The sequence below is a fragment of the Cavia porcellus genome, unplaced genomic scaffold (assembly GCF_034190915.1).
Source record: "Cavia porcellus strain 051 isolate PalLab524CR breed Dunkin Hartley unplaced genomic scaffold, mCavPor4.1 scaffold_7, whole genome shotgun sequence".
Classification (NCBI taxonomy): Eukaryota; Metazoa; Chordata; class Mammalia; order Rodentia; family Caviidae; genus Cavia; species Cavia porcellus.
Window position 1 is genome coordinate 68967944 of NW_026947490.1, and position 7401 is coordinate 68975344.

A 7401-nucleotide genomic window follows, 5' to 3' on the forward strand; every position below is an offset into this window, starting at 1 on the left:
TTTATACCCTGCTACTTTGCTGGAATTTTTGGAGTATTCCACGTAAAAGATCATGGCATCTGCAAATAATAATAATTATAGACTTCTCCCTTTCCTATAGTACATATATAACCCTTTCATTTCTTTATCTTGCCTGATGGCCCTGGCTAATGTTTTGGGTACCATACAGGAGTGTTGACAGTGGACAGCCTTGTCTTGTTCCTGATTTTGGAGGGAAACCTTTCAGATTTTAATATGATGTTGGCAGTATGTTTGCCATAAATGCCACCTTTTATCAGACTAAAATAATGTCTTTCCATAATTATTTCTTCAGGTTTTTTAAAAATCATGAATGGATACTGGATTTTGTCAAAGGGTATTTTTGCATCTATTGAGGTGATTGTGTGATTTCTGTCTTTATTTATATAATGCAATGTTGAATCTGTCTGCTGAATCACTCTCATATATGTGGGATGAAGCCTACTTGTTAATGATGTATATTTTTGATAATTGGTTGCATTCTGTTTACCAACATCTTGTTGAGGTTTTTTTGCATCTGTGTTCATTAACACATTCACAACGGGGCCACAATTCATGTCTGTTAGGTGGTTCTGATTTAAATGTGTTAAGTTCCCGTAAGTTTGAACCACCAGTGACACACACACAACTGTCCATGCCACCTGATGTACCACTGGTGGTTCATACTAGCAGAACTGTGTTAAAGAGAATGTCATGTAGTTGTCTTTTCTTGATAGGATCTTGTTTTAAAGGCTTTGGAAATAGTACTGTAATTCGTTAATTTTCAGGAATGACTTTGGGAGTACTCCTTCCCTTTCACTTTCATTCAAGAGTTGAAGAGTATTACTGTTGTATCTTTCCTCAAGTTCTGATAGAACTCACTAGTGAATCCACTGGGACCTGGGCTTTTGTCAGTTGCTAAACTTTTTATTACTGTTTTAGTTTCACTGCTTGTTATTGGATTACTCGGAGTATTTATATCTTCTGGGTTCAGTTTTGTTAATTCTCATGTATCTAAGAATCTAACCATTTCTTCTGAATTCTCCAATTTATTGGTATACAACTTTGTGAAGTAGTTGCTTATCTTCTGAATTTCGGTGGTGTCTGATTTCACCTTTTTCATTTCTAATTGCACACTGATTTGGTTCTTTTCTGTTTTGGATAAGACTAGCTAAAGGTTTTTCTGTTTTGTTTATTCGTCTGAAAAAGCAGCTCTTTGATTCACTGATTCTTTGTATTCTATTTTTAAAATTCTCTGTCATTGATTTCTGCTTTGATTTTTATCATTTTCTTCCTTATAGTTACTTTAGGTATGGATTGTTCTAGTTTTTCTAGGACCCTGAGGTGACTGTTAGGTCATTTATTTGGGCTTGTCCTGTTTTTCTGATGTGGGCATTCACAGCTATAAACAATCCTCTTAGGATTGCTTTCACTGTGTCCTACAAGCTCTGGTATGTTGTACTGATATTATTGGATTCTCAAAATGATTCTGTCCCACTGAGTACATTGCTTAATTTCCATGATTTCTTTTGCCACTGATTCCTAGTTTCAATTTGCTGGGATCTGATATGATGTATGAGATAATTCTAATTCTTCTGCATTTGCTTAACCATGCTTTATTGGCTTTCATGTGGTCTATTCTGGAGAAAGTTTCATGTGCTGCTAAGAAGAATGTGTATTCTTTTGTTGGGTGGATCACTTTGTTGGTATTTATGAAGTCCATGTATTCAAAGTTTTGGTTCAACTCTCACATTTCTTCACTGATCTTTTTTTTTTGTCTAGTTGATGTTTGTGACAATGGGTTACTGAGGATCCCCACTGTAACCGTGTTCATGTTTACCTGATCTTCTTTGTCCAGCACTGTTTGTTTTCTGAAGTATTCAGTACATACATGTTTAAAGTTTGATCTTCCTATTGAACTGTTCCCTTCATCTTGACCTCTGCTCTTCTGATTCATTTTGGCTTTAAGTCCACTTTGTCTGAAAACAGGAATAGTACTCCTCTTGTTTTCAGATTCCTATTGCACAGAATATTGTATCCTGAACTTTGATTTTTAGTTTAAGAATTCTTTTTTGGGTTAAATGTCTTTGTTGTATATTCCAGGGTTTTGTCTCTTAATCTACTCTGCCGACTGTGTGTTACGTGTGTCTGTGTGTTGTGATGGAGAACTGAAGCAGCTCATTGGAGGGTTATCACTGTCATTGCATTATTCTCCTATTGCTGATTCACATGAGCACAGGTGCACATTTCTACTTAACTGTCACTCTCCCTGGTCCTCTCATTGCAGCAGATCGTCTTGCATTCTTAGCTCTTTCAAGGATATCCTTGAGAATTTTTTGCAGTGCTTGCTTAGTGGTCATGAATTTCTTAAAGTGCTCTTTGTATAGACCTTATTTCTCAATCAATTTTGAAAGAGAGTTTTGCAGAACATATTGGTCTGAGTTGGGAAGTTGTTTTCTTTTAGGGAAAGGTCTTCTGGCTTTTAAGGTTTGTACTGAGAAGTGTGGTGTAGTTCTAATGTATACACCTTTACAAATAATTTGTTGCTTTTGTTATTTTTAAGATTCAGTCCTTGTGTTGGGACTTTTAGGATCTTGACTATGATGTGTCATGAAAAGGTACTTTCTGTTCATGGTTATTTGGGGTTCTCTCACTGATTGTATTTTTAGTTCTTTCCCCATATATGGAAAGTTTTGTGCTATCATTATGTAAACAGGGTTTTTTAAAAATGCAATTTGTGCTATCTTCTGATTTTTCACTTATTCCAATTAATCTTAGATTATTCTTTATGTCATATAGCAGTTTGATTCATTTCTCACATGCTCTTGCTTCTAAAGTATCTCTGAATAACTGGTCTCTTGACAAAAGTTCTATCTTCTAGTTCTAGTAGACACGCATTGGTTGCTTCTGCAACCATTACTTTCAAAATAATTTTTATGCTCCTGAATTTCTGTTTGGTTTCCTTTCAAGGACTCTAATTTTCTGCTAAACTGGTCATTCATGTTTTATAACATTATGGTTAACTCAGTTAACTTTTTATTAGTGTCTTTTGCAAACTCACTGATTGTTTTATTAGGTCTATTACCTGTTTAGTTATATTGTCTTTTAAGTTTGCTGGCTTGTTATCTCCTCTGTTATCCCTTCAAATAACTCAGCTGTAAGAGCTTCTGATATCCTCCCCCTCAATGTTCCATGGATCGCTTTGGGAGAAGTGGGGAGTTTTTAGAACACTTTGTTGCTTTGTCATCTTATATATCTTATCCTTTGTTTTGCTGTCACTGTTCTGCTTTGCTTTTTTGTGACAAGGTCTGAAGTTTGATTACAGTGGAAAACTTCATTCCTAGTGTTGAGACCTTATTAGTTATTGTCTGCTTTCTGTGGATACTCTCTGGGTGTGGCTAACGATAGGCTTTTGCTTTTGTTCTATGACCCATACTGGATACAGAGAAAAGCAATTAATAGCAATAATAGTGCCACCTTGGCCAACAGCAACAAATCGGCACTAGAAATGGTATCAAAGACAAACTGCATATTGACATATCCTAAGAAACAGTAATGCACCACCCTTAGGCATGGAAAGGAGACTGATAACTACAGGATAAAAACACTAAAACCAAATACTGACATCCAGTAAACATCTACTAAGTGCAGCGACTATACCACTACTAACAATGGAATAGGATTCAACAATAAAAGCATAAATTTAAAGATTCATAAAGCTTAATGATCAGTAAGTATAATCATTACTAGTTGGGGAACTAGAGAATGAAAAAGTAGAATTTGAAAAATTAATCAATGGAAGATGAGGAGAGAACAGTCAGATAAAGGATCCTAATGAGTAAAAAGAAATTAGTATTATTAGATCAGAGTAACAGAAGAAACAAGAAAAAAAAAAGGAAAATATCAGAGCAAAATAGAGACAGAAAAAGAAAAATAAGAAAATATAAAAAAGAAGAAAACAAAGAGAAAAATTCTCATCCCCCACCCCATGAAGGAAAAAAGTAATAAAAATATTGAGTCCAAAAAAAATTTTCCCCCTGTCTTTTTGTATGAGTGGTTTCTTTTCAGGTTCCAAAGTACTAGAATCCAGCAAGTCACAGTTTTCACCACCTAGCTTTTCAGCCTCTAGGCCTGCCACACACCGCCCCCCCCCCCCTGCTGGCCACCTTGTTTCAAAATCCCCCCTGCCCGTGCCTTGGCAACCCAAACACTCAGCATTTAGAAACTTCTCAATAGCTCTGATTTTCCACATGGCTTTCTTCACAAAGGTCAGAACTTTCCTTTAACAGTATCTGTTTTTCCATTTTGGTTTGGTTTGGTTAAGGTTTTTTTGCAGTGCTGGGGACAGAAACAAAGGCCTCAAGGATGCTAGGCAACCAACCACTCAACCACTGAGGTACTTCCCAGCAACACCGTTTTTAAATCTACAGAGAGTATCAGCTACTCTAAGTATTAGAAGGGTATGAACAAATGACATGTCAACACATTCATAACAAGAACTTGTCCTTTACTCACAGCTGATTAGAAAGGAACTCATGAATTGCTTCTGGAAGAACAATCAGGAAACACTTCTTTAATAAACCACAGATGTACAGATGTATCATGACAGCTAACTACTTCCTTTTATGCCTTGTTACTCCTTCCAACAAAACTAATCTAAAAACATTAAAAATAATAACACAGTTCTACCTTTTTAACTAGATTAAGCCAAGTAAAATACAACAAAAGGCTGTGGAAAAAGAAACAATTGTTTAAAATTTTTTTCAAGATAATTCAGAGTTCAAACAAAACCTGAAAATAAGACTCTTCACTCTTTATAGCTTATAATCTTACAGATAACCAGGCTAAATAAGATTCCAAGTATTTTGCTGTATAATCTTTCAACTGAGTTTATAGTACAAAATATATAAACATAAGGACACATGTAATATGATTTTAAATGATGCTTTAGTTTTCTAGTTCATCTATAATAGGAGTCTTCATAATTGGAGTCATAACCTCACTTTTATTTATAAAATATAATAGTCCTGTATTACTACTACTAAAACTGTTATGCCTAATAACAATGTACTGTCACCAAAAGTAAAGACTCTCTTGCTGAGTACAGTGGTGCATACCTGTAACAGTACTCAGAAGGCTGAGGCAGACAAGCATTATGTTTGAGGCCACCATGGAGGACACAGTGATTTCAAAGATTGGCCTGGATTACACAGTGAGACTGTCACAAAAACGAACAAAAACCAAAAGATTTTTTTTCTCTTTCTCTCATTTAATTCTCTGAGACGCCAATCCCAACAGCAATTGTTATTTCTACCTCTTTCTGGCTTGGCATATTCTCACAAAGCTCCCCTGGCCCTCTGCAGCACTTTAGTGACCTGGGACACCAGCTTCCCATTCTAATCCTGTAGAGCCTGAGTCAGCCTCCCTTTCTCTCCATTTCTGGTACACACAGAACCTCCCCAGAGGTCTGTCTCTTGTGACATGCAGTACAGTTCTGTAGCAAAGGATCTGGAGTTACAGTATCTAGAACAGAGAAAAGAAATACGGCAACTTTAAGAGAAAGGAGACAGGATGTGTGGCCACCTCCAGGCTGTGTAACTGTGCATGTGACAGTGAGCTTCGCTGTGCAGCTCTCCCACCTAGACATCATGTTGGGAAGATCTCAGCTGGACCAGGAGAGGCTCTTGTGATAATCAAAGTCTTAAATCCTAAAATGGTTCCACTTAGACTGTAAAGAAAACACAGCTAACAAAGATTCAGTTATAAGTACTTTTTATATATAAAGAACTTTGATAAGCATCTTAAAATATCACTAATCCATGGCTTTCAAATATCTGTCTTCACATACACGGTAGTGACCCAATACATACGAACCCCAGGAAGTGAAAGTTTTCCAAAGTAGTAACACAAACTTTACTACACACTGCTTATGCTCATATTACTTCACTTTTCTGTAATACTTGCTGTGACCCCCACTACATTGGTTTCACAACACAGTAATGGTTCAATCTACAGCTACACAAACACTGCCCTAATTCATCTAGTTAAATGTCTATAATAACTTGGCTGCTCTCTGTGGCTGGGGAAGGCACTGAGACTCCAGGAGACAGGTAGGTTAGGCAATCTTTTACACGCCAAGTGCCATCATCCCTTTCCAACAGCCAAGCTGAGAAAGTCTTACTTGGGTTAATGTCACTGACACTGCAGCCATCAGTTCTGTTCCACCTACTCTAAACTATCCTTACATGTAACTTTAAATCCATTTATCTGAATAGGAATAAGAGAGGAAATACAAATTAAAAATTTCTTGCTCTAGAAGCCTTATGTGTGTGTGTGCTTGGACTGTGAACATTCAATGAGCCTACACTTTGTTTGGTCTATGAACTTTCTCTCTATGCACATTGCACATGAAAAGATTTTAAAAAACAAAAACTGTATTTGTTCGTAGATAAGCTTTCCCTCTTCCTGCTAATGACGGAAGCTGGGGAATAGAGATGACTGAGAAAGTATTTTTCCCCATGTATTTACATATATATTTAGCAGTGAGGGGATGGAGTCCACGATCTTGTAACTTAGCCAAGAAACCTGCCAAGCAATCTGCCAATGAGCTGTAACACCTTAATATTATTTTTAAAGCAGTTTCAATACTTTATTCGTCTGCAAATAAGGTGACAGAGCATATGCAGTAAAAAAAAAAAAGTCAGAAGGTAAATCCATTCATATAAATTTAATACCAAAACAATTCCATTTGTATAATCTTTAAAAAAACTGAACAATATTCAACTAAACTACAGTTAAACAAGGGTGAATTTCTTCAGTCCTAGCTACCTGAAACTAAATAGTTGAAGATTATAAAGGCAATTGGGCAAAAAATGATAAAATGGCTAAACTAAGAAATAGTCTGCTTTTCTTGCTGACACAGTTACAGTAACAGTAGTAACAGAGAGAACAAGGAGCTTTTGGTAGGAAACAGTCAGCCCAGCTCTGTCACCCATCTGCCAGCCTCACTGTCCGAACAATCACAATCAGAATCCAACATATTCTAGGCAAGAGCTGGACACGGGCTGAGCTTTTACAACACTCCACGGCAGGCTGTGAGGCTCAGAGGAGGAGGAACCAGCATGAATTTATGCAGGTATTAATGGGAGCACCAGTTTCTGAACACAGGCCCTTTTCAAAAGCTTTGTGCAGTGCACCCTGGCTTCTGAACCCAGCCTCTTTAGCTTCCCATCAGGCCTGGTCTGTGGACTGGGCTTGCCTGTCCTACAAAGCTCATCTCCCTATACACACTTGCCACAAACTGCCCCAGGTAAGCAGAGTCAGAGCTGGTTTTTCTGTCTTTTCCTCCTTCCCTCCCACTGCCCTACCACTCTGCACCACCTCCCATGAATTCTTTCCACTGAC

At 37.2% G+C, this 7401-nt stretch overlaps 1 protein-coding gene and 1 long non-coding RNA gene across 5 annotated transcripts in view; both read right to left on the reverse strand.

The window, feature by feature from the left end:
- The window catches only part of Fam107b (family with sequence similarity 107 member B), a 178184-nt gene that overhangs the window by 28726 nt on the left and 142057 nt on the right, over positions 1-7401 (reverse strand). The gene's annotated exons all lie outside the window — the stretch shown is intronic.
- LOC134477021 (uncharacterized) overlaps positions 4488-7401 on the reverse strand; it is a 35550-nt gene continuing 32636 nt past the window's right edge. Inside the window, exon 2 of the long non-coding RNA XR_010048907.1 lies at positions 4488-5520. This is a non-coding gene — a long non-coding RNA (uncharacterized LOC134477021). The remainder of the gene's footprint in view (positions 5521-7401) is intronic.